The sequence below is a fragment of the Sturnus vulgaris genome, chromosome 4 (assembly GCF_052056855.1).
Source record: "Sturnus vulgaris isolate bStuVul1 chromosome 4, bStuVul1.hap1, whole genome shotgun sequence".
Classification (NCBI taxonomy): Eukaryota; Metazoa; Chordata; class Aves; order Passeriformes; family Sturnidae; genus Sturnus; species Sturnus vulgaris.
This window is the reverse complement of record NC_142246.1, coordinates 40,649,086-40,677,019: the sequence shown is the minus strand read 5'-3', so window position 1 is coordinate 40,677,019 and position 27,934 is coordinate 40,649,086. Positions and strand designations below refer to the sequence as shown.

The following is a 27,934-nucleotide window of genomic DNA, read 5'->3' as shown; positions in this document are numbered from 1 at the left end:
TGCGGGGCGCTGCAGGCTGCGCGGGGCGCTGCTAGGTGGCGATGTGCCCCCAGGAACGGCGCCTGAGCGCAGCCTGCCCCGCCACCCGCCGAGGCCTCCGGCGTGACAGCCCTGCTGGCCATAAGGGGCTGCTGGGCGGCTTCTGCCTCAAACCATACAGGCAGATAGAGAAAAATAGATACCGTTATGTACTTATGATTTTTTTAACTGCTCAGATTAAATGGCAAGAGGTTTGGGATGGATTATTAGGAGGAAGTTCTCTGCTGTGAGGGTGGTGAGGCACTGGAACAGGTTGCCCAGATAAGCTGTACATGCCCCATCGCTGGAGGTGTTCAGGGCCAGTTAGGATGGGGCTCTGAGAAACCTGGTTTAGTAAAGGCTGTCCCTGCCCATGGCAAGGGGATTGCAAGTAGATAATGTCCTTTTGAACGCAAACCTTCCTCTGATTCTGTGAAACCCTGTTTTGCTATATACCTAATTGACATGGTGAGGGGAGCAGAACCCAAATCCCTGCTCTGCCTTAAGTTAACACACAGGTTATAATTATAGGTGTGGGTGCCTTTGGAGCCAGGGAGCTGCTAAGCCACCCCATTCACCCCAGCCTCTCTGTGCCACACACCAGGGGGGGTTGGGAGCCAGCAGGAAGGGGCCTGTGGACAGACTTTAATATAAAAATTAAAGCAACTACTGTCAGAGATAGGCTACTAATTTAGAGGCTGGTGAGTATTCCTGGGTTTTGTGTGGAGTTTCTCTGTTGTTTTTTAATTTAAAATTTAATGAAATAATTTCATGTAATAATGAAAATGCTGCGAGATGTAGACGCAAGATGTCTCTATATCTGCTTGCAACTTTTGCATGTTAACAAGTGTGTTGCCTTCAAATAGCCTTTCAGTCTGGCTCTCCTTCTCTTTGTAAGAAAACCTTATGTTAATTTGGCTGAACTTGAATTACCCTGTGCTAATTGATGTGCTGGCAGTAGCTTTTCTTCAAGAAAGGGACAGAGTTCTGGGTTGAGAAAGCTTTGCTCTGTATAAACAAGCAGCATTTGTTATAAATGGTAACATGTTCCAAGTTTTTGTTCTGAGCAAGATATGCCAAGGATACATCCAGTATTTTTTTTATGCTCATAATTGGGAGTGGAAGAAAAAATTATTTTCATCTATCTGATCCTGATTATTATTTACTCAAAAATGACAATTAGGAGCATCTGGCTGGCAATGACTGATTCAAAAGCAGTAATTATTACAGGTTTGAGAAGAAAACTGAAATAACCCATATGGTTAGTCTGATTAAGTTGATCCAAAAGCCACCAGGAGTAATGCTAATTCTCTGCTTCTACTGGGTGCAGCAGGGCATTAATATCTGTGATGTCAGTGGATAGGTGTTCATGAATCAGCTTGAGATTAGAGAGTTACATCATAGCCATCCTGCTGTAAGTGAACTCGATAGACTTTTGAAGCACAGAGGCCCTGATGGTGAAAAGATGAGGTCAAAACATGGACGCTGAATGGACTCCCTCTGCCAATCTCTGGCTAAGTGGTTATTGGCCCATACACCATAAAGGGATAAAACAAACTAAAAACACAATCTGAGGAGAAGAATGAGAGCAAAAATTCAGAGTTGAAGCTGTCTGGAAAATAATCAGGACACAGTTTAAGTAGTTTTGTTTTCTATCATGCCTGCAAGCATTATTTACAACAAACACCAAGATTGTTTGGCATTAGTCTTATATGTGACTAGTTTTGGAACACTTGATGTACTCTGGCAGTGCTACCTGTACAAATGTATTAGCTGCTTCTCTATGATAAAAAGAAACACATGACATAAATGTTTAAAAGAAGTGAGGAAAAAAGAAAAAAAAAAGTGTTCATGTGAAAATGGATTCATGACTGCTAAATCTGGTAATGCTTAGGTTAAAAAGAATGCAGAAAGGACGCTTAAGACTGCAAACAATATGCCCGAATTGTCATAGATGCTGTGTCCTTTCTACAGCTAAAGAATGACATTATGGGAGCTTTTAAAATTTGCCAAGTTATTTCCAAAAAATTGGGCCACTCATGGGAAGGAGCTGTAGTAGTATCAGACAATGTATCAGTCAGGAGTCTATGAGGTTGCAGTGAAGTAGTGGTGCAGCATGTGAAGTCTATGAGTTTATACATAATAATTTGGTGGAAAAGGACATAAAAATACTTGACTGCCTACTAAAGGAGTATGTAGGTTCAATCTGTGATCCCTTCTTAACTCTGTTGAATGGAGACAGGATGGGGACAGTGAATTGTAATTTCTCATCTGTGACATTTGTTCAAGTAGAAATTAAAAACAAAATATGGCTCCATAATAAAAAAAAACAAAACAACAAATGTCTGGGTGAGTAGGGAATTGGAGATATAGATGGAGGAAACGAAGGCAAATCAAACCAAACCTTGGTATTTTTTGGGATCCTGGTTGCTACCCTTAATCGACAAAAATGAGGCTAGAAGTACCTGCAATAGAAAAGAAAGCCTATGAACAACAGGAGTGTCTTGAGATGTGGCCATTGGATTAAGTGAGGTTTTCATTCCAGACAGTCCCTTGTTCAAAAGTAACAGTTTCTGGTGGTTCCAGAAGGAAAAAAAGACAGGGGATACGAATTAGTTGGCCTGACCAAGGAATAGGTAACAGACAGAGCAGTGTCAATTTGTGGAATTGATTTCCTTGGTATCACCTGGTAACTGTGATTCCCTTATGACAGGAAGGTCACAAGAATGAAATTATGCACAAAGACACTTTGACATTCCTTTTAAGCTAATATACATATATGTGTATTTCTGGCATGCAGATAAATACTTGGGATATACTGGTAGTTATTTCTTGCTACATTTGCATGGGAAGGTAAGACAAAGCCAACTGTGCCCCAAGAGTTTCTGGAACAAGCTGCTGATTGCTGTGTGAGTATTTGTTTGTGTTGAACAGAGCTGTGTTAGAAGTTTGACACCAAATGGAGCAGATCTCTCCTTGAATTAGATTTCTAAATTCTACAGTGTGCACAAGACAGACACATATGTGACTGATACAGTCCTTTATCAGAAGGACTAAATTCCAAAATAGTAATGCCTTTTTATAAAAGCTTAATGTGAATTAGATGAAAATGTCCAGTAAATGGCAATATACTTCAAACAATTATATTGGATAGTCTTTCTTCAAATAAACTATCTCATTCTTCTCCTCTATACTCATTGCTTTAGAGCTTTGAAAATCAGCAATTGCTCTATGCTAGTAATCCCATTTGTTTCTCTATATACATTACATTATAAATATTAAAAAGTGTAATTACCTGAAAAGTCATAGTGAACAGATCTTGGTTGACAGGCTGTAATTACTTCAATTATCTTCCTGGCCATAGCACTATCTTTGAAATGAAAGCAGTTAAAAAAGTGTAATTTTGCCTAACTACTGTAAAAATATTTTAGAAAATAAGGTCTTTACACCAAGAAATATCTGTTAAACATTGACTGAGCTGGCAATGGCACCAAATCAAATGGAAGAGATAGGGAAGGCTGTTAAGAGGAAGAATTAAGTTATTCATCTCTGAATGGCGTTTCCATTACTTTGAAACTACTTGGAATGAAATGGGCAGATAGCTTTGAAGAAAAAAATAGCTGCAGTGTGGTGGTCGCATTTGCTGAGGTTATTATGAGATGACTTTGATTCAAAAGAAGGGTGAAGAAGAGTTGGAAAGGTATTTTAATCAGCGCTAGCAGCAAAAAAGCACATAATGTAAGTGACTGATGTAGAGGAGCATACCCTGGGCAACAGGCACTTACATAACTGAGCAGACTGAATTAACTTCCTTGAGTTTGTTTGTTGTGGAGGCTGAAAGCCTCTCAGCAAGAGAATTCTGCTTCTCTCCCCTGGAGGTTATGCGCTTAGCACTCCCTCAATGTAATGGTTACAAAAACGTTACTCCCAGCATGCCTCCCTGTTTCATGTAAATTGGCTGTACCCCATTGGCCCTTCCCCCCTTGTACTGCCCCTGAGCCCTCAGATGATTTGTTTGCTGCTCTACCTGGCTCTCCTGTATCAACCCTGCTCCCTCAGTCCCCTTGAGCCGGTTTGTCCCTGGACCCCTTCAAGGAAAGAAGAATGGAGCTTTGCACACAGCTCCTGGTTCTTCCTCCTGCGCTGGCCAAAGTGGAGAGCTCCTAAAGGAGCTGAAATCACTCTCCGCCTGGGAGCAAGCAAGGAGGACGTGCCTGTGCCTTGAGGACATCCTCCCCAGGACGCTTCTCTAGAAGGTCATGGCACTCCACCACCATCCCAGGGCCTGCCATGACAGCTTTCCTCTTCCTCTTTCCAGCCAGCCTGTGCATATACTGGTTAATGTTTGCCCCGTGCCATGTACAGCCTTTCCAAACCTCCTTCTATACTGTCAGTGAGACTGGCAGTGCGCTGTGTTTCCTCAACTGAGCATGGGCAAAAGAAGAAAAGAGGAAAGAGTTCAGAGAAGAGCAAAAGGGGTCTGTCTGAAGCTGGACTGCTTTGGATCAGATTGCATTATCACTGGTGACCTGAGCATGGAGACTGGATTTTCATGGCATGGTTCAAAGATTATATAGTGAGTGTTATGGGTAGTGGGAGAACCGAACACCAGTGAAGGGAACGCAATTGGAGTTACATCAGGGATAATACAGTGGTTGGTGCTACTTTGATTTATTTCCTGGAGGCACTGTAAAATACTCTAATTTGGGTTCAATTACCACAACTCCTGTGTAGAAATGAAGCAGGCCGTGGTTCTGGAAAAATCTGGAAGCTTCTCAGCCCAAAAAAGGCATATCCTTCTATATTCTGCTGTTGCAAGGAAGTCCAGTGGCCTGTGGAGAACAAGGGAGGGATTACTTTGAAATGCTAGATTGCTTCCCAGAAACCCCACTGTTGATCTCACTGCTTTTATCACTTTTTAATATTTTTTTACCACTTTTATCATTTTTTTTATCAGGAAAACTGGGAGGGCTTGTTTTTGGTTTACTTGGTATTTTTTCTTTTCCCTTTCCTTTTCCCTTTCCTTTTCCCTTTCCTTTTCCCTTTCCTTTTCCCTTTCCTTTTCCCTTTCCTTTTCCCTTTCCTTTTCCCTTTCCTTTTCCCTTTCCTCCCTTCCCCTGGTACAGATCCAGTTGCACAGAGGATGGAAATGTATTTGATTTCTGTTTCCTGGCTTTTGAATCCCTCCTGTGCTTTTACCCTATTCAAATGCATATACCTCTCAAACAGGTTGGGATAGAAATATATCGTTTTTTTCACTGGGAAGCACATATCCTAGGAAAGATTAGATTTGAGACAGAGAAGCAGTTTCTGTCTTCCCCTTTCACCCCCTGCCCCCGACATTAACGGTGTCAAAGAAAGCTTAGTAAATTGCTCAGTTTAGTAGTGTTTCCAAAAAGTGCACCTCTGTATTAGTTCCAGTTTGTTCTATTACTTCTCTGTACCATATAAGAACCCTTCAAAGCCATGATATTCTGATACATTCAGAGACACTGCTGTCTTGAGTCAAATATATTTATATTTTTAAAGAATACATAGTATAAATTGAGTCTGTCAAGTAAATAAGTTGGCAAATCTTGCTGTCCCTGTGAGCAGAGTGAGAGAGCCAGGCTCCAACATATGACAGAGGTGGGGTAGAAGGGTGATGGATAGTTGGTTTCTTGCTGCATGAATTGAAGAGGACAGAGAGAGATGTGAATATCAGAGAGAATATATGGTATATTCAGCCTAGAAAAAAACAGGAAAAAAATAATAAACCTAGGTCACAGTCCAGATATGCATGCTTACAATCATAAGCATGTACATGACTCCACATGACTCCATTCTACAATTTAGGGACAGCTTGTGGTGGGCACTTATTGCTGCCTTAGGACCTGGACCCAGAATGCTCTGGTGGCTTACCATTATGTCTACTGTTATAAGTTCTGAAACTTTTAAAATTTTTTACCTTAAAAAAAAAAAATTAACTGCTACTTTTCCATGATAATTTGCTTTATCATCTGAACATCCTCTTTTATTAAATTCAAAACAGTTTCTCTTGTGATTTTGTACATTTTTAGTAAACAGAAACAAAATTTAAAGTAGCATGCAATAAAGTGGTAAAATTAATGTAGTAATGTATATTCATTAGTAGATTCTATGCTACCATGAAACACTGCTCTTGAATAGTATATTTTATCTATAAATATAAATATACAGTTGTTCAAGTTGTCCAACACTAGCCAAGCAAGAATACAAATGGACTTTCATTCCTGTGGCTCTGCTATACCGACAGTCCCTTGGAGTTTGTTTCCAATGTAATTCAGTATAATTTCTTGCATATTCTGAGTCAAAGTACTCTTTTTGTGCAGCAAATGTTCTTCCAACTGTAATACTGTCTTTGCTAATGCTTATCTAAATTGTAATCCAAACACTGTAGCAGGACAGACACTGCAGACATATGAGCATGTGTTTCAGTATTGCCTTTTGCATTCACTTAAAGTATTGTTAAGGTACTTCAACCAGGGAACTACTGGATCACATTTTGACCCTATAGAGAAAAAATGTAAAATATATACGATGGACAGAAACACCACATGAATAGTCATACTGTTGGGAAGCAACAGAACACCTCTCTATTTACTTATTACTGAGCCAACTTTACGATAGGTCTTCAAAACAGGGATCTCTGTGTAGTGTGAGGAGGGTGAAAGATGTAATTGTAGTTTATATAGCCTCGTTCACCTTCTGATGGGACAGATAACAGTTATGTGTTTTATATTTGTGGACTTGATTTATGAGACCTAGCACATATAATTATTTTTAGTGAAAATATTAAGTTTTAAAATTTATTTAACTTTATTACATGTATGTATATTAATTTTTATTATTTATTAAATTATTAATGGTTGTAAGTTAAATTATTTCAAAGATGCCAACTTCACCATCTGCAGAAGCAGCAAACTTCTGTCATCACAGTGCTAAAAAGTAAGTTGTCAAGAATATAAGCATCTGTCTGCACTGCAGACAAAACTGTGACTGGAAGCTGAGAATGTCAAGCTCACGCTCAGTTCCTCCAGGGCCTGTTTTCTTCTTTCTTTTAATAGACCTTCTGTTCCCCATCTTTGTTGCTTTCCAGTGGTTCTACCAAGGTGTGTGCATGCTTGATCATGAAGCGTGCATTGATCATGCATGATCATGAGTAAGATCAAGATCATGTTTAGTCTCCTAGCATCATAGCACTGTGACTTTTATTTCTGTTACTGATAAAAAAATTAATCACTTCAAATTTGCCCTTAAAGTATTTATGTTGTGTTTCATCTTGTTGCTCTGCAAGTCTACCTTAACTAGTTGTTACTAGAGATGCATTGACATTAAAACTTCAAAATCTATCCTTTTCCTTCCTATTCTTGTCTACTTTGGAGGTTCTTTATACATTGAATTGATAGATCTATAAAATATTTGCTCTCATTTTCAAAATATCCAGGACTCCAGGATTTTCAAATTTTCAATATACATTATGTATATATGCTGTAAAGCCTTTTCAGCTTCTATGTTCCTGCTGATCTGTAATCAGTTTGCTCTCTTTTCTTGTTTTATGACACAGTAACAGAATATTAGATTATAGTGGTGTAATGTTATACATAATACCATGAAAACAGGTAAAACCTAGAGCTTTGCATAGCCAATATGCTTGTATCTTTAAACCCAAACTAGATTTCTTTTCAGAAGGTTGCTTCAATGATTAAAACATGTTGAGTCCTTCCATAAAAAAACCTAAATAACTTTTTTAAAAGCAGACTTTTCAAAAGATTCACACCTTTATGAATCAGACATTGTGCACTGTGGAGCAGTAGATGAATATATTAGATTCTTGCTAGAAATTATTTAGTAAGTTGGACTGGCAAGCACTGAATCAGCATTTAAAAATCTGAAGTCAGTATAGTGTTCTCTATGTCAGGCCTTGAGTTTGCTCCCTTCTTCTGTTTTTTATCTATTCCAAGTTAAAATCTCCAGAGCCACTAAAACTCAAACATACAGAATAATTTTAGTAAGATTGGGGATCTCAAGACTGGAACTAGACCAGAACCTGAATGAATTCTGCCTTTATTTTTTTTTTTTGCCTTTCTCACAGGTTTTACTCTGGTAATAAATCAGTCTTTGAACTGTGGAAAAAGCAAAGGCATGAAAATACATATATACGTGAAAAAGAACACCATGACAATTTTATAGTTAGGGGTTTGTTTGAAAGCTGTCATTTCCAGGTTTAGATGTTGTGGTTGGGGTTCTTGTTGAAGTGAAACAGGTGAAGAAACAGCCTTTGTGAGGGTTTTACAGAGATACTTATTTTAGCCACGCGTGAGCACAGTCCCAGAGATCAGAGGCAAAGGCAATGGTCTGGGTGTTTGGGTTAAGTACATGGGGGTTTTACAAGAGTGGGGTTAGAGTGTAAGGATCAACCAGGGTGGGAGTGACCAAAAGGCTGACAGACAGAGGGCAGGGGGCTGTCCCAAGGAACAGAACAAGGGTTGTCTTACCTGATAAAACAGGATTCGTTATCAAAAGGAGATAACTGAGAGGCTTCTCCAGTCTTTTAAATGGGAGTGCCTTTCAAGGTCTCCACATTTAGATACCCAAATATCTACCATGTATCCAAAATAGCTATTCTTAATCTTTGGAAGTTTTCTCTGACTAGATTTATGTTATATGGATTCCTCTTACAGACCCTACAAATATTATCACTGTGTCTTCTTTCTAATATAGGTTTTACCCATTTACAGCAATCTGTGACAGCTGTTACAGGTTTCCAGAGATTAATTCCTGGATTTCTTTCTATTTTTGCTTTGCTATCACTAACCATTTATACTACTTGCCTTTAACTTTTTTCTAAAGAGTGGAATCTGTTGATTACCTTCATATGGTCAGAAAAACCTGACACGTCACTGTAAAGAGTATCCAATGTAACGCTCCCTTAAATACATACATATATGTATTTATGTATACATAATATACATATTTAAATGCATGGCTAGATTTTAAAACTAGGCAAACTTAGCCCAAGTGATACATATTTTTGTTAAGCAAACCTGACAAAAAAACTAGTGAGAAGGTATGGGGTAAAAGACATACCCCAACTGAACTTATTGGCTAAGAGAAGAAATACTGTATTAGCCTCTGTGTAACATGAGCCTTCTGAAAAGAAACAAAGATTTCAAAAACTGCAAGGGATGGCAGAAATTCCAAGTGGCAGGCAAGAGGTAAAGTGCTGCGGTGTGTTGTTTTACCTTTGTTTCACCTTTGTTTTCCCCCATGTTGTAATGGTTTGATCCTGCGTTGTACCCCCCTGTTTATTGTATTTCTAGTTATCCAAGCTCCTGCCCTTACCCTTGTCGATCAGCCCTTGCCCCGTCCCAGTTTCTAGACTGTTCCCTGCCCGCCTCTCTAATCCCCTCCCAAGCCTATGTCAGTCCCTCCTGGCCCCTCCCATTGTTCCAGATAGTTCTGTGTTAATCATCCCCTCCTCGGTGTATCATTTGCTGTACTATATTACTCCCTGCTTATGTTTCCCCCTATTGGTTAATGATGTACGTAATCCTGCCTTGTGTTACACCCCTCGGTCACTGTAATTGGTTACTGGGTTGTACCCTCCCTTGGGGGAGGTCCCCTACTTTAGTTGTCGTCACCCTCCGATCTGTGCCTTTTGTGGTGTCCTCTCGTTGCTCTCAGTTGCCTCCCTCCTGTTCTCCTAATAAACCCTTTCCTGGAACCACAAAAGGACTCTCCCTCATCATTTACTCCTCTCTGGACGCACGCACAGCTGTAAGGGTTCTGAGCCCTAACCACATTCTGGGTTTCCCGGGATCCTGGAAGTGGCCCACTCTTGGCACTGGTCTCGCCTTCAGGAGCTAGCTGGGCGAGCCAGGTCAGGTGGAGAAGGCGAGCAGCGTCAGTAAAGCAGAGCACAGACGGACGTTAGAACGCAGACCTCTCTACATTTGATGTCATTCAGAAGAACTCAACAGGCTGGAGAGATGGGCAGAGAAGAACCAACTGAAATTCAGCAAAGGCAAGTGCAGAGTCCTGCCCCTGGGGAGGAATAACCCCCTGCATCAGGACAGGCTGGGGGCCGATCTGCTGGAAAGCAGCTTTGCAGAGAAGGATCTGGGATCCTGGTGGACACCAAGCTGTCCATGATCCAGCAGTGTTCTTGTAGCCAAGAGGCCAATGGTGTCCTGAGGTGCATTAGGAAGAGCATTCCAGCAGGTCAAGGGAGGTGATCCTGAACCTCTGCTCAGCTCTGGTGAGCCACATCTGGAGTGCTGTGTCCAATTCTGGCCTCCTCAAGACAAAAGAGACATGGAGTGGATCCAGTAAAGGGTGACAAAGATGATTAAGGGATTGGAGCATCTCTCCTATGAGGAAAGGCTGAGGGAGCTGGGCCTGTTCAGCCATGAAAAGAGACAACTGAGAGGGGACCTCCTCAGAGGTCAGAGGATGGACTAGGCTCTTCTCAGTGGTGCTGAGTAATAGGACAAGAGGCAACAGGCAGTAGCTGATGCCCAGGAAATTCCACCTGAATATGGAGAACTTTTTTACTGTGCAGGTGACCAAGCACTGGAACAGGTTGTCCAGACAGGTTGTGAAGTCTGCCTTACTGGAGATACTCAAGAACCATCTGGACACAATCCTGTGCCATGTGCTCTGGGATGACCCTGCTCAAGCAGGGAGGTTAGACCAGATGACCCACTGTGGTCCCTTCCAAGCTTAGCCATTCTAGGATTCAGGCTTTTACATATTCCTTGTGTAGGAATGACATCAGTCTTGGAAAAGAGATCCTGTAATAGTAAGTGATTCAGAGAAAACAGCTAGCCATCTGGGATTGAGACAGCTGGTTTTTTTTTGGTTCAGTGAGTGAAATGAGGGGGTAAAACGTAGGAAAGGTACTGTCTCACAACAGCTTAAAAGCAAAGTCTTCTCCCCTTAGTGAAAAAAGGCAAAAATCCCCAGAATAATTCACTTTTTCTTAGAAAACGATCCTGATCTGATTAAATGTAACCAACTTTGAAAGGAAAAAATACACATTTTTTCCCCAAGATAATAAAAATTTTTTAAAGATATGAAGTATTTCTTGACTATAAAGATCTAGCAAGCTTGAATTCACAAGGGCAAAAAGTTGAAACTACTCTCAATTTTGGCACAGAAATGCAGAATTGTCAAGTTTCAATGGCTGTTTTTCAAGGCCTTAAGAACATGCCAGATATAGTTGAGGAAGCTGGAAGAAATTAAAGCATCTGGAAAAGACTATTTAAAAGCTACCTATCTGGCCTGCATACTGCTGTCATGGAAAATCCCCTGTTGCTTCAGTGACCTCTACTTGGATGGCTGTGTGCACCCATGCTGAAATACCCATTAAAATCAAGGGTGAGTCTGCAGAGGCCTGTAAGTTTACAAGTGTAGAATTTAGTGCTGCATTATTGACTGAAATACTCCTGTAAACTATGTGTGGCTAAAAAATAGATTGGTCTCTGAAAGCACCAGATAGGTCTCAATTCATAAAGTCTTTCACCTTTTAAAGTAAGGAATGTAACCCAGAATGAGAGACTGCAGAAAAAATAGTCACGATGGAAAATTAAAATGTTGCTTTCTCTTAGTGTGAGTTAGCCCTTTTTAGAACTTCAGGCTTACCCTTAATTTGTGATACACTTTTTTTCTGCATTAAACAAAAGAGATGCCACATCATTAATTGATACGGGGATAAAAATTATTGATGCCCCTGAATATGTACAGGATGACTGAAAGGATGAATTTTAAAATGCTGTAAAAGTAACACCAAAGTGTTCATTCTTCTGATGGGTGGGATGATGTTTTCACTCAGCAGAAAAAGGAGTGTGACTTAATGCTTAACCCTGATGGGATAGGAAGGCTCTGCATCTAAGTGGAGGTCTATACAAAACGTCTGCAGCCTTAGCTGTTAATTAGTTCCAATACTGGTTCAGCAATCACAGCTATGTTTTGTGTGACCTCACTGGTGTGGCATCTGGGCAATTATCTTTGGGATAATGAGCCCCTTCATCCATAGCAGAACAACATCATCTCCACTTGGCTTGTAAAAGATCAGAGCCAGTCTGTTTCTCATCAGGGTGCCTGTCATCCCCTTTGTATCACACCTTATCTCAAGCTTAACCTTTCACACCCTACATTAATTGTTTTTAGATTAAGAATTAATGAATCAATTTTAACAGCAATAACGGAGATGTGGGAGGGCATGGGGTGGTGTTAATAAGCCCAAAGTATCATCCAAGAGGTAACTTAGATCTTAAATTTTCCTATCTGAGTTCTGAAATGAAAGAGAAACAACATTCCACAACACTGGTTACAAATGATTGCAATCTTTTTCATCTATGAACAACTGTAATTAGCAACAGTACAGTTTTAATGAAAATAATATCTACTAACTATTCATATGATGTACAAAAATTATAGAAACAGCCACAAGAAGACTACCTACTAAAATATTTTAAAATATTTTTGTATTCCCCACCATGGTGTAGAGCAAAGCCTTTAAAACACTTGACCCTTTGAGAGGTTTTTTCTCTTATTTCAGTTCATTCTTAAAGGGTAATGTGTAGATTTGCTTGATTCCACTGAAATTATTGAACATGTTGTGTCTAAATTTCTGTAAACTACTCTTTCATGTTCATTGGTAACCTATGAAGCTTTTTCCTTGCTTAGAAGAGCTTTGGGCTTTCAGAAGGTGTGGCAATCAATGTAGGAACATGATGTGAATTGCTAATGTTTTGAATTACTTGTTTCAACAAAGCAGAAATAGTAAATATTTATTGAAGCTCTGTCTCCATCCCCTAGGTTTTGCAGACTTTATGTGCTTATACCTTTTCTCTCCCACTTGCACATTGCAGTTAGGCTTCTATAGACTTTGATTAAACGAAGGGAGAGCTGTGGTTTAATTTTCCTCATGGTCTAAGGCAAGGGTGCTTCTTCCAGCAAAGAGTAGCTATTGAGTTTCCTTGAAATGGCAATTAGAAGGCTACCCAATGCCTAATACAGAGAGGGAATATGAAATTTTGTTCTGTTCTCTTTTTTAATATAATCTAATGCTAATAACTCATCATCATGTTGTTTGGCCTACAGAACTCTGATGGCTCTGAAAATATCTTCTTTGTTTTTATTGACACAGCTATCTTAAATTTGCTTTTATGTTCATTCAGTTGTAACTCTACTTAGAGTTTACCACGTCTTTGAACTGTATCATAGCTCTTTTGTTTTCTTCCCTTTGTATCAAACTAATCAAATACTATTAATTAATTTACATTTAACCTACAGACTGTTCATTATCACACTGAGAAGGTGAGAAACTAAGAGACTCACTTGTATGAGATATTTGCTTAAGAAAGTCAGAAGATTTTATTGTTTTTATATATAAAATTCTAAGTTGCCCTGATCAACTTTCTCCATGGCTTAAAAATTACTTTGAATTTAATCTAGTCAACTTTTATGAGTGCAGGAAGTTGAAAAATCTGATATGGAGTTTAAATTACACAAGTATCTTAAAGGCAAGGTATTTAACCTCAAAAGTTACTTCTGTTGGTAACAACTCAATTTTCTCAGTTGTTCACATGGTGTATTACGAGGGATGACAGCAATGTTTTGAGAAAGGCATATATCATACTGGACTCTCTGTACTTCACGAGCTAATACTGATGCCATCTGATGGCTTTCAGAACATGTTGCCTTTTATTTTGGATAGCTGGTGAATGGCAGCTTCTGTTACTGTGTCTAAATAGCCATTTTCCCGCATTAATTATCATCTGCACTGTTCCTCTATTGATCCATTCCTATATTCAGTTTGCTCTTTCAAGTGCTGCCACTGCTTTGATGAGAGAAAAATAAAAAAGTCTACTGTTTCTTGCAGCCGCTCTTCCTTTTCGGTGCATAAACAATTTAGTATACAGGCTCTTTTGCCATTAAAATTCCTAATATGAATCTTTATGAGACATCAGAAATGTGCAGAGTGCAAATACAAGAGCACAGTTTGATCAGCAAAGGTTAATGAAGACAGCCTATTAGTATCCTGCTGGGTTTGTTGCTGAATGCATTGTAGCAATGCTTGGAGGCTTTGCTCTCAAGGGAGCCCCAGGGCATGCACCATATGTGGACAGAGAAATGGAAAATGTAAGTTCATAGATGAGGCTGAAAAAAGGGTTGTAATTATATGACTAAATAATAATAAAAAAATTTAAAGAGCTTGCAAGGACCATTCAAAAGGGTTCTGTTCTCTTTACTTTGCTAAGGTGGATATGGGAATGGCAAAGTTATTAAGCATATGGTACAGGCTGAAGTACTTCTCTCCTCCCTTTGTGTTTATCAGGGGCAAGTGCTCCTCTTTGCAGCCAGGCCAAATTCAAGAGTTTGAGTGTTGGCAAAGTCATTTGAATATCACTAAGGCCCCAGATCTATCTGCTTTGTGTACCAGTCTGCTAAGAGTTGCTAGAGAACACAGCACATAAGCTGAAGTTGCTCAAAGCATTCTAGTCATTGCAGATGAGCAAAACCTGCTTTTGATTCTAGAGGCTGTTTTGGTACTGAAGGTATTTCTGAGGGGTGAAGTAAAGAGAAGTTGCTTGCTTTATAGCAAATGACATCTGTATGCCAGGGACAGGTCTAGCACATCTCTTTTTGGAGCTGACTGGCAACCAGTGCTATTTTAAATAAAGCTTTTGCTTCTCTGAGTGTTGACATATGCAAGGTTAAGTATTAGCATTTTATAACACTGCCAGCACAAAAGCTCCAACCTCACAATTCAAACACTAAAATTATGAAGTGAAATTATTAAGTTTGTTAAATTTGCATTGTTATTGAAACTTTAAGAGTTCTATTTTCCAGATTTATCTGTGTTTGACAAGAAGGGCTTGAAACACACTGCTGAAAACCCCAAAGGAAAATCAGGTTCTTCTGTAGCTGATCCACTTCAGCTGGAGAGTAATAAAAATGCCAAATGGAGCATGACCAATTGCCTCTGAAGATACCATAACTTTCTGAAGGAGAGAGGGTTTTGAGGAAAATATTTTTTATTATGGTGCCAATATTTTGGAGTCAGGCAATATCCTTCTCATGTTAGAGTTGTTTCCTGCCAAAACATGTAAAAGGGACAGTTTATGCCACATGGATTAAACATATGGCATTACCAAAGGCTGTTGCATGATGATGGATTTAAAAAGAGACAGCAGAACTAAAAGGAGCAGTTTGAGAAAAGTGTTAAAATGTAGTAATAAATCCTGTGATTTGTAATATTTCTTCCTATGACACCCCATGACAAAAATTTTAAATGCCTGTGGCTATGCATGTGTTAATATGAGATCAGTGTTACAATCCTGCTATGTTTCCTAGTTATATCAAGATATGCTTAAAGTAGGTAGAAACAATATAAGTCTTTCCTGTGAATGAGTTTAAGCTTAAGAGAGTTCTGATGCTTGATAGGTAACTGAGAATTCAACTGCTTGGGGGGGATGGTAGGCCAGCCTTTGTCAACAACAAAGGCATCAACTTAAGGACTCAGGAAGCAAGATGCCAAGAAGAGAGATATATGCTTAGGTTAGGGTGAGTAGAACGGGATTATGGGTGCAGTTATGTTAATGAAGTAGTTCCTTATATGAGTTATGATTGGTTGGCAACTTGTTCCATATATGGTGATGTTTTTAGTTCTTGTTGTCCATTATTTCCTTACCCCTGCAATAAGATTATATAAGGTTCTGTTCACCCCACTGTCAGGGTCTTTTGAGGTTGCCCCATACTGTGATCAGCTCATGTATGTTTGTTGTTTTGCTGCTTTTATTGAAGGTCTTTTCCAGGTTACTCGATCGCACCTGTCCTGATTATTTCATTTGCCACTCTCGGCTGGTCCGGTTCCACGTTGTGGAGCCGAACCACGACAGGTAGCAAACACATTTAATAAAGAAACTACTTAAGTGAATGGCTTTTGAAGAATTAACATAAGTTAATGTCATCTGAAAAACAACAGTTAAATGAAGATGGAGAAAATAAAAAATGGTGTTGCATAACTTCCTTAGGTTAAAGGAAGTTATGTTAAAGTTACCTTTATTTAAATTTCAAGAAAGGGAACATTTACTGAATATTGTAAAATACAGTAAATAATTTTCTGCTTAAAAAGTCACATGCAACTTCATGAGCTTAACAGGCGGGAAAGTTGCTCTCTCTTGAGGCATGTTGCAGGTATGTATGGGACAAATGAAATGATTTATCTTTTTCAGATTAGTTCCTTCTCTATCCACTTTTTTGATCCTCAGTGTCAAAGAAGGTTGAATAGTTTTTCACCACTCCTTTTCCCTCAAGTGGATATCTGCAATTCTTTAGTTATGATGACATACCAAAAAGTAGAAATTGAAGAACTCAACCTTCCTTGCCTTGACTACTGAGTAACACCTGTCCAGCTGATGCACTTTAAACCACAGGAGTTTTTGATTATGTGGAGTGCTCGTCCTTGCTGAACATTCTGCTAGTTAGGTCTGATGGCATTTGCAGTAAAGTAAAGCTCCAACAAAACCCACCAAGTTTTACAGATAATTTGCTTGTTTGCAGAGACGAGACAGGCTTGTAGCTATGTAACACACGGCTGAATGTTTCTTTCATGCCCTCGTGTTCTCCAGTCAAGAATTTCAAATTAATACTTGAAAAACAACTATAACTTAACCACATAGTTCCTAGAAATTTAACAGGGTGTAATATAAAATAAAGCATGTATGCACGAGCATGAGTTAAGACACTTACAGGAACCATAATTTTGTATTTCCTGACTTTTGAGTGTTAAAGGAGAGATTAAATTCCTAATTGTACTAGCATTAGTATAGTTTAATGTGTCAAATACCTTTCCTGGCCTTTACACATTTTTCTTCTAGACCCAACCACCAATTTCACTGGGAGTTTTTTGTGGAAAATAAAAAATCCCTTAGTATATGCTTAGGATCAGTTGATTCTTGTTCTACCTGAGTTAACAAATCCAGGTGATGCTTTAGATAAAATAGTCTCAGTATTCTGCTTAGTTCACACAGCAGGAATAAAGTAGAAGGTAAGATTATTCAATTGTGAGTGTTTGTTAAACAGTAGGGAATGCAAAGACTTCTAAATAAAAAAAAAATCATGCTTGTTGGCATAAAAATTGGGGGGAAAAAGAGTTTAAATAGAGCACTACTGCTTCTATTTAACATGGAGCTGATTTCGCAGTGCTGTAATAACAATTTAGAAGTTAATGGAGACCTGAAAACAAGGGGTTGTTTCAAACTTAACATGGTTTATTCTCTGTGAATTGGCAATTCTGAACAGTAACTGTCAGCAGAAGAGAAAGCCGTGTCATTCTGAAGGGCTTTATCTGAAGTATATTAAAAATTAAGATACCTCATGAGATGTTGGTTGGCCTGGAATAGAATACTGTTTCTGGGAGAGTCTGGAGACCTTGATACTGATGAACATTTTCTTGTTTACTTCCTTGAGCTAAAATAAAAAAAAAAGAAGAAAAAAAGTTTGAAACCATGGTAGTGGAGAACAATATCTTGGGCCTTCACAAAGCCTGTAACTGTCTCTAAACCATTGGTGCAGGAGTACAAAAAGGGACACTTAAAAAATAAGCCTGGCCAGTTTCTTTTCTGAAATACTGGCAGAGATGGCTGTAGAGTTCTCCATTCAAATTATCATCCTGGAAATACACCAAAAGATTGTAAAAGTATTCATCCTTCTTAATAATTCTACGGGCATTCAACTTTTTCTTTTTTTCTTTTTTTTTCCCCTTCTGTTTTGTACAGCATTCTACTGATTAAAAGGTAGAAAGACGACATTTTGTTTTGTCCTGTAAGTATTAATACTTGGCCATCTTGAGTACAGGTAGTTACAGTGGTTAAGAGGCAAGAATTCTAGGCTGCAGTGAAAAATTATGTTCAGAATATTTTTTAGTATGAAGAAAGAATTATAGCTAAAGAAAGATAATGCCCTACAGAGTACTCCATGCTAGTATTTTCTAGCATTGAGTACTAGGTTCAGTAATTCTGGTAACCATTTATCCTGTTAAGTCCATTTAATTTTATTGCATCTTCTTAATTTTGCTGCTTCTAGCACTTGTGCTTAGTGGAATGATGACAAAATGCTTATCATTCTGGCAGCTGATAATCACATTTGTTAGGAACCATGATTATACAGCTCAGACACACAATTACACAAGAGATAATATCTTTATTCTATGGACTTTCATTTTATCATGGAGTTACTCTTGCTAATTCAGTTGTTAACGTTAAGCTACATTTTCCACTTTAATTTTTAAAGTTTTGTTCAACTAAATCAGCATGTTTTACCTAGCTTCATCAAATTCCTTGTGTAAAGATTCAGTGTGTTTCATAGAATTATAGAATGTTTTGGTTTGGAAGGGTTCTTGAAGAGGCAGCAGACTGAGGGAATAAAGAGGATATGGAAGAGGAATGGTTAGAGCAGTGCATACAGAACTGGGTGCCTGTTGAAGAGCCTATTACGGAGATTATATGGTGTAGGTAAAAGATGAAGGATTGCTATACATATATATGTAGTTGCTTTGCTTATATTTGGTCATTAACTGTAGTTATTTTTGAATAAACCTGTGGTAACAGCAAAGGTAGTTTAATCAGCCACAAACGGTTCTGTTGATATAAGTAGGTGAGCAGGATTCTGAACAGGGCTTGGTAATACTAGGTAGGTTACTTGCTCTGTAAACGCCCCTCTATGGTTCAATGGAAGATTCATATATTAGGGCAAATATTGCCTTCAGAAAATCAAATTTGTTATCAAATTTATGTCAGCAGATGTCTTCACTGAAGAGTGTAAGCAAATGTGTCCTTTTATTGAAATTTTGCTATATTGCAACTGTGTGTCTTTGTGCATTTTTTTGTTTGCTTTATCTGGGAAAACTGGTGATTGTAAAACACAGCTTGTGTTGATATTACGAGTGCTACATCTTATATCTTTTCACATTAAGAAAATAGCAGAAATAACATGGATTGTTGTGAATTCCAAATATGCTTTATGGAAAAAAAATTACTTGCTCTAATTTTAGGTTTTTTGGAGCTGCAAAACTGTGTAGGTGCTAAGATCATCTGTTTATTTATCATCAAAGTTTATTATGTTTTATATTTGATGGTACAGTATACTGTTGCATTCTCCATTCATGCATAGGCCTCTGCCGGCATAGTATGCCAAATAACATATGAATTTTGAACAACTTGAGGAATTTTGGGGAAACTTGGTAGTAGTTTTGAATTACATTGCATAGAGTTTTATACATAATTCTGAAGTGTGCGAAAATATTGTCACGTGCTGAATTTGTGCAGGGACTAATTGACTAGAGAGCTTATTTAGTGGGTAGTTTTGCGCTCCAGCAGAAATATTACCGATATGGTATCTTGTAATGTGTAAACTGTTCTGAGGGCTGAACAGCGACTGTTCCTTCTACTGAGATGGTATTTCCTGGGATAGCTGCAGTTATGAAGGGATTGATACTGTGCTGTATCAGTTGGTTAGCAGCTGCCTTATGTCTTCTACTACTTTGACAAGAATTGACATACAGTCTTACAGCATAGTCAAGTTGCCCAATATCCAATTTGCTCTGTATCCTACTAATGGGAATTTCACTTTGGTAAACTGGGAAAATGCTTATGGCAACATTCTCTAGCCATGACTTTTTGAAATTGGCAATACCCAGGGGCAAAAAAGAACAGGAGTCTCATGCTGTCTAGTATACTTTGTACAGTCTGGGACTTCTTGCCAATGTATTTTCATTTGGGCAACTTTCAAGGCACTGGTGTGACTCTTGGGGATGGTCATTGCAGGGCCAGGAGTTGGGCTTGATGGTCCTTGTGGGTCCATCCTACTTGACATATTGTGTCATCTTTTTTAGGGTGCACATGGTGCTATGCCGCTGTATAGTCCATCCCTGACAATGGATTGTTGAAGCTGATTTCTTACCAGCAGAAGCAGGAAATGGAAGTGTATGCAGTCACTGTTTGAAGAAATGGTTTTTCCTGTTTTCCATGGTTCCTGTGGAAGCAGAGGAGAACTGCAGCATGCAGGCATCCTCAGTAAGTAGGCATATTCATGTTGCCTGTTTCAGTGCTGGAGAAGTTGAGTCAATCCAAGTAGTTCATTTGCTTACTTGGGTCTTAACTGAGTTTGTGAAGAGAGCAAAGACTGGCAGATAAGAATTTTGTAAAAAACAAGATACGGTCTCCACTGCAAGGAGAACTTCAAGGTATGAAAAAGGAGCATTCATGCATGCTACACCTTTGCTGAACTTTTTGCACTGGAGTAGTGATTTGACACAGCTGCCTGAGGAAGTTTTAACTTCAGCTTAGCATTAAAATCAAATTGATTAGGGTTGTGATTATAGTGACATTTATGCAACAAACACCATTTGAACTAGGAATTCTTACTTTATGCTTTGCTAAGTGGCTCCAAATTTATGTCCTCCATGGGATTTTGTGAACTTAAGTGAAGTTAAAAATTGCAAAACATTCTTTTATTTTTTTCTCTAGTCACAGGTGATTGTAAAATTTTTCTCTACAGATTTCTTTGCCGTGGGTCAAAATTCTGTTACTCCGTAAGCAAATACGCTTCTCTATAGATGGTGAGTTTAAGGAGAGTCACTAAGAAGCAGACAGTACTTCCCTGAGGCAACTAACACCTGCTAATAATTTGATCATAAGGGAAAAAAAGCTGAGCTTGATTATAGTCCTAGAGAAATATAACCTAGTTATTCAGAAATATCTGCTTCTTGTAGTATTTTTAGGTTAATGGGCTTTAAAGTTGTTCACAGGTCTGATATATTTTTGGTAATCACAGGAATTTAAAGAAAAAGCCAAAAGACATTTAGAAGCTGCATTCAATTGCATTTTAATGTCATTTTCATATAGACTTTAAATTATTCTATTTAATATTGTTTTAAGTTAGGATCAATTTAAGAACATTATTGCAATAACATAGTAATGTATGAAAACATGAAAACTGATCTTCCCCTTTCCACCTCCAACAGTTACTAGAGACATTTCTGTAAAAGTTGTGGTTACCTAATGTAAGTATTTTGAGCTAGGTGAGTGCCTTCAGCAGCAAAATTACTTGAGAGATAAATCTGAATTTAAATACACTCATAGAAATAAGAAGTAATAAACCAGAATTTCTACTATGAAAGTATGTCTAAGAATTTAATACAGATATGAGAAACAGATGTCATAATATTATTGTCCTTTTATCTATAACAAGGTTTTGCCTCTATTTCTGATATTACTTATCATTTTAGACTCAGTGTTTTGAGAACAGCTGAAGCATAAGTGTCCAATTAAAATTGATTTTGTGATATAGAATATCTATTTCCTTTAAAAAAATAGCTACCTGCATTTTCATGTCATGTGCTTTTCAGCTTAGTCTGATTTTTCCTCCATTTTAAGTAAAGGTTTACATCTTAATAAAGGTGAATGCCAGCAGTGAGGTGAGTGTTCTAAGAAGCTAAGAATAGTTTCGGTTGGAAAAGATCTTTAAGGATCATGGAGTTCAACTTAACCTACCACTGGATTTCATGCAACCATGGGTTCTGGACTAATTGACAATGAACTGAAGGTTATATTTATTCTGAACTTAGAAGTCAGAATCACACTAAGTGCTTTTTGACTATTGTAGACATGATCTGTAACTAAAATATAATTGCTTGCAGGCATTTTTTAATTATTGAAAATTACATTTGTGAAATAGTGGAAAAGATCTGAAAACGTGGAGAGAATTTGGCCAGTAGTTCTTGCAAGGGGAAAAAAAAAAGATTGGATTTGGAGAAATCTGAATCTTTAATATTAGCATTTTTAAAAATACGGTTTCTTCCCTTTTCATCAATATACAGCTATTCATAAAACAAAAAAAAAATACTGAAAATGCAGAGTTGTGGAATAGAATTTTCTCTTAAGCCTTCCCCTTTGGTAAATTATCATAATGCAGCAATCTTCTGACGGTGAGGAAAATAAAAAAATATGTTTGTTGTTTAATTAGCATAGCTAAGAATCAAGGAATGAAGTTAAAGACAGGAAGGGAAGTACAACAAAATTAAATTAAATGAAAAAGAAAAATCTGGCGTGAAGTGGCAGCAATGAAATGGAATGGAATAAAGCAAAGTGCACAGAAATGGATGGAAACAGAGTGAAATACTCAGTGAAATACTGAAATTTCATTTCTTTTTATGAAATTTGCTTCACGAAAGGAAATGGCATAAGGAAGCGAGGAGAGAAGTTAAATGAAAAGACAGAAGAGGAAAAATAATGAAATAAAATTTTAAAAAGAAGAAAATACTTAGGAGAAGTTAAATCACTGAAATGGGATTGAATGAAACGAAGTGCTTCAAAACTAACCAAAATTTAATGAAATTATACTCGTTGAAGTCTGGAAGTTTCTTTTCCTTTCATGTAACAAAGAATTTTCCTCATAGCAGGGTGGAAACATTGCCGGCTCCTCACTTTTTAATCTGTGCCACGTATGGCAATAAGGAAAGCTGCCATTAGGGTTAGGCTTAGCACTGAGAGAGTAAAAGAGCCGAGAGTTCCAGGAACAATGGGGCTGGAAAAGACATGGAAAGATAATCCCAGAAAGGCCCTGACATTGTTGCGCCTAAATCCGAGGTGCCCAGCACACGGGTAGTGACAAGATGCAGGGTGTGGAGGGAGCAATGTTGGGGCACTGCAGCGATCCCCTTGTTATTAGTTTTGCAGTTGCAGTGTTCCTGGAACTCTGGAGTTAATGCTTTTCTGAAACCTGGGTTTTCTAAACCCTAACCCTAGATGGAGCTCTAAAGAACAGAGCATTTGGCCGAGGCTGGTGCCAAGCAAAAAGACAGAGGTAGCAAGGTTGGGGCAGTGCCGTGCTCCTCTTGGCATGCCTTATTGTAGTTGCTGTGTCACTGGAGCTTTGGGCTTTGTAATTTTCTGAACCCTTATCCTAAGTGTAACCCTAACCCTACGTGGAGCAATAAGTAGATCATTCATTCGAGGCTGGTGCCAAGCAGAAAGAGGAAGAAGGAGCGATGTTGGGACAGTGCCGTGTTCAACCTGGCATGCCTCTTTGCATTAGCACTGGAGCACTGGGATTTGTAGTTTTCTGAACCCTAACCCTAAACGTAATCCTAACCCTAGGTGGAGCTCTAAAACCAGCATTGGGTTGATGCTGGTGCCAAGCAGCAAGATGAGGAGTGAACAATGTTGGGACAGTGCCAAGAAGGTATTTCTTTCATGAAACAAAATGAAGTCTTGAATACAGGAGAGAAAGTTTCACAATCTGGAAGGGAGAGATTATTAAAGAAAATGCAATAAAAAAAATTGTAATGGAGTGACTGCAACCAAATAGATTGTGATTAAATGAGGTGCATTGAAAAGGACTGAAACGTAGCAAAATGAACTTTACTGAAATCCCCAAATCAGGGAACGAAGTCAAACGAAAAGACAGGAGAAGAAATTGATGAAACTAAATGCTTAAAGAAAATAAGAAAGTTCTGCACCAAAGGGAAAACAATAAAATGGCATGTGGTGACATGTAGTGCAGGGAAATGGACCAAACCCTGACATATTGATCCTGATTGAAATTGCAAGATTTAATTTTCTTTCATGAAATGAAGAATTTCTTTTCATAAAAGGAAATAAAATCTCAAAGTCAGAGAACAAACTGAAACAAACTGACTTGGGTGGAGTTCTAATGAAATGAAATTATGTGAAAATAAATAAAGGAAAATTCTAAAATGAAAGGATTGTACTGAAATGTAATGAGATGACATGAAGTGCTCCCTTTTGCATGCTTTTTGTAGTTGCCTTGTCCCAGGATGTCTAGGCTTTGTGGTCTTCTGAAGCCTACTCTTGAACACAAGCCTAACCCTCAGCAGAACAGTAAAAGCTGCCTTTTGCTGAGGTGCCAAGCAGGTGCCACATGAGTGGTGCCACGCATGTATAGAGAGGAATATTGCATTGCTGCACTCTCCTTGGTTTGGCTTTTGCACTTGTAGTGTCTCTGGAGCTCTGGGCTTTGTGATTTGCTCAGTCCTAACCCTATGAGAAGCAGTAAAATCAGCCTTCTCTCAGTATGGATGCAAGTTTAGGAGAAGACACCCTGAAATGACTCATCTCTAAAAGCTTTCCAACAATCCCTTTTCACCAATAGAAAATGAATACATATGAATGAAAGTGGACCCCCCCCCCCCCCCCCCCCAGTTTATTAACAAATAGAATGCAATGGAAAAAAAATAATTCTAGATATTAAACTGTAGACTTAAACCACCCCTCCACCCCCCCTGGAACAAAAACCCAAAATGCCAGGGAAAATACCTGCTCATGATGCGACATACAGTCATCTCTTTCAGGGAGAAAACCAAATAAACAGGAGCTTCACACAGTAGTTCAGGCAACAGATGAAAATGTGGCATCTCTCTGGCATTGACCTCCTCTCCACACAGATGAAGCATCTATGCTGGAACCTCTTGGTGTGCTTTCTCTCCCCCACTCAATTTCCTGAGGTTTGGGGCCAGGATGGATCAGCCCCTCTCTTGCCAGTTCCCAGCGACTGCTCTCCCTCCCTCCAGACCCGTTTCTCTGCTCTACGACTAGCAGCGGGACTTCAGCTCACTTCAAAGGCAGCTGAAAGATTGCTGCTGCAGCTTCTCCAAAGCCAGTGAAAGGAAAAGCTTGACTGGGCCAACAAAACCAAGCTAGGCAAGCAAAATCAGACCACACCACACCCAGACGTCTGGGGAGTAAGGCTTTAAAAAAGGCCTGCTAAGAGCCCAACCTCCCCCAGCCCTGACCTTTAAAGATACAGCAACCATTTTTAGGCATAAAGCTGAGGATCAGAGAATAGACTATCATCATAAATCACTCAAAGACAAGTTCATTACCTGATTTCAAAGAGTGCTGTTTTGGAAATTTTTGGAACTTCTCACTGCACTGTATGTCATCCCATTCCATTTAAATGTTTTCAATTAATTTCAGAATTTTCAGGTTTTTTAAAATTGCATTTAATTTCATCATAATTATTTTTCTTTGTGTTCAGTTCACTTTGTTCCCTATTTGGAGATTTCATTTCCGTTCATGAAAATAAGAATTTTCCTCACAGCAGGGTTCTAACATTGCTGGCCCCACTCTCTGTGCCACCTATGGTGATTAGGACCACGGCAACAGTGCCAATCTGCCATTAGGGTTAGGGTTAGCCTTGAGAGAGCAGGGAGCCCAGAGCTCCAGGAACAACGGGGCTGGAAAAGGCATGCAAAGGCCATCCTACCAGGGCCCCAACAATGCTGAGTCTACATCTTCCTAGTCTGGAACCCCCATGGTGATGGGGACCTCAGCACCAGTGACAAAAGGCTTAGAGATGAGGCTGGGAGAGGAAAAGGGCAGGCAGGCCAAGGGGAGCATGGCAGGGCCACAATAGTGCTGCCTCCACACCTCTCTGGTTAGGGCCATGCATGGGGACAGGCACTTCAGCCATAGCCCCAGGCTTGTTTGAAGGTTAGTGTGAAAAAAAAAAATTGTCATGAAGTGGAAACAATAAAATGGAATGGAGTGAAATAAAGTTCAACGAAATGGACTGAAACTTTACAAGATTATACTCATTTGAATCTCAAAATTTCATTTCCTTTCATGAAATGAAGAATTTTCCTGAAAGAAAATGAAATGAGGAATCAAGGAATGAAGTGAAATGAAAAGGCAGTACAGGAAATATAGTGAAACAGAACAGGAAAAAGAGGAAAGTTTTGGCATGAATTGGAAACAATGAAATTGAGTTGAACGAATATTCGCTGAAAAATCCCGGAATAACTGTGAAAACAAATCTTATTTGTTAACCATTAAAACATTCTAAATTCTGCTGAAGTGAACATGTGCTATTTGTTTATGAATAACTTCACAAGATAGAATGTAGCAGGGTAGGAACTTCTAATAGGTGATAAACACAGATCAACAGCAAAATTTTTAGTTCAATATGTCAACTTTTTTGGAGGTGTTTTATAACTGGATGTAGCTCTGAAATTGAAAATTTAATGTGTTTCTGTCCTTTTAAGACAGTATATCTTCACTGAAGTAGTCGGCATGCCTCCCTGAGCATGGAAAGCTTTCCTGAGTGTCTATAGTACTGGACATATACCCCACGGGGAAATTAATCTGAACTTTTGAAAATGGCCACAATCACTTTAGGTATGTTAATTAGAATTTATGTTTGAAGTCTTTTAAATTTGGACTTTTTTTTTTTTTTCTTCTAATGTAATAGGTTGACTTAGGAAGAAGAAACTCAGAAAGAGGTTCTTCCTAAGGGAATTTTCTCTGTGGGGGTTAGGATACTTGCAACAGTCAATTAGAGAAAGTTAGTTCGCTCCGTGCACACACATTTTGAAGGAGGTAATCCGGAACTGGGTCTCTTTGTTTTTTCAGCAGCTGAGCAGGTAACATCAACCCGAGCTTCCCCCTCCCGCCATGGCCGGGGGGAGCAAAGGTTGTGTGATAAGACCTTCACGGCTTCCTCCTCCACGGGCCTGCGGCTCTGGCGTGAGGGGAGGCCGACTCTTGCTGCTGCCGGCCGGGCCGGGCCTGCCCGGGTGGCCATGAGCAGTGTGGGGCTGCAGCCCAGCCCCAGAAAGGCTGATTGACACCTCAGCTGCCCCCCTCACTGCAGCCTGAGCCTGGCCTAACTGTTGTAGTTGTTTTAAACTTTAACTTTTTAGTGCTCAGATAAGATTTGCAAAGCCTCCAGCCTTTCCTTTGAATATGAAAGGGAATAAGAAGATTTCTGAAGTCAGTGAAGTAAGAGCTAAGTTTTTAAGATGGAAGGAGAATGAGAAGATGCTGAAATGGCTGAAAATATTTTTGTAAAATTGTAGGGATGAACTGATGTACTGAATATTCCTATAAACCATGGAAAGAGACATGGGGGGATGGAAATGTTCCATTTAATAGATGATTTGACTAAAGAGCACCTGTGTTGAGAATTTCTGCCCTGAGAAAAGAAGGGGAATTCAGTTTTCTGAAGATGAAGCCTGAACAGAGAGAAAAGAAACAGAGAGAATCTTTGCTGTAGAACATTTCATTTTTAAAAGTAATACCCTATGAAACAGACACGGCCCACATCTACAACTTTGGGACGGCTGTAGAGTTGGGAGGAGCGTCACGGTTGCAGGTTCCTGGGCGGATGCAAATCGTGAAAGATAAAACCACAAGAGAAGTGTCTTTTTCCTTCTTGTGGGAAAAATCCCTACAACTTCAACAAGAAGAAGCTTCTCTCTCCAAAGGTGAACTGAGAAAGACTAAATTGGGGACTGACCGAAGTATTTGTTATATGTTTGCTTTGTTGTTGTGAAGATTGGGAGAGGGAGGGAAGGAGTGATCTGAAAAAATCTTATTCTGAATTTTTTTTTCCTTCTTTCTTTGTTTGTGTAGTTAATAAATATTCTTTTATACTCTCTCAAGTTTTAGGCCTGCCTTGCTTTTTTGCTTCTAGTTCTGTCTCACAACAGGAAAAATAAGTTTATTTAAATTGGCAACTCAAAACGAAGACAGACATGCTGATAAGAAATCTTGTCAACTAGTTTTTTTTCCTGGTTAAGTAATCTTTTATGATCCCTTGGTAAAAATCCATGACAGAGGCAGAATTAAAACCCCAAAAGAATAAAAATAAGTGTCGAGTACTCCCTTTACCTTAAGTATACTTCTCTGCTTTGCAGTTTCTTTTATATTAATATTAAATGGACAAGGGAAATAGCGGAAGTCTCTCTTCCAGTGCTTAATGAAATGCCAAGATAGATTCAAGGAAAGTAGATTTTTAATAGATCAGCCTGTGTGAGATGATTATTCTATGCTGTTAAATAAAATTTGGAGTTCTGTATATCCAA

The 27,934-nt window shown here is 38.9% G+C and overlaps 2 long non-coding RNA genes across 5 annotated transcripts in view; one reads left to right on the top strand and one right to left on the bottom strand.

Annotated features, from left to right (window-relative positions):
- LOC148223963 (uncharacterized) overlaps positions 1-24,795 on the bottom strand; it is a 29,199-nt gene extending 4,404 nt beyond the window's left edge. The window contains exons 1-4 of one of the 4 annotated variants that reach the window (XR_015803178.1): positions 24,387-24,795; positions 17,425-17,520; positions 4,737-4,850; positions 2,423-2,483 (exon numbers count right to left, since the gene is read on the bottom strand). This is a non-coding gene — a long non-coding RNA (uncharacterized LOC148223963). The remainder of the gene's footprint in view (positions 1-2,422; positions 2,484-4,736; positions 4,851-17,424; positions 17,521-24,386) is intronic. The other 3 variants (XR_015803179.1, XR_015803177.1, XR_015803176.1) reach the window with 3 other exon arrangements.
- LOC148223962 (uncharacterized) lies at positions 275-27,934 on the top strand. The gene is made up of 4 exons (XR_015803180.1): positions 275-719; positions 19,943-20,123; positions 26,114-26,246; positions 26,927-27,934. It is a non-coding gene; the product is annotated as an uncharacterized LOC148223962 (long non-coding RNA).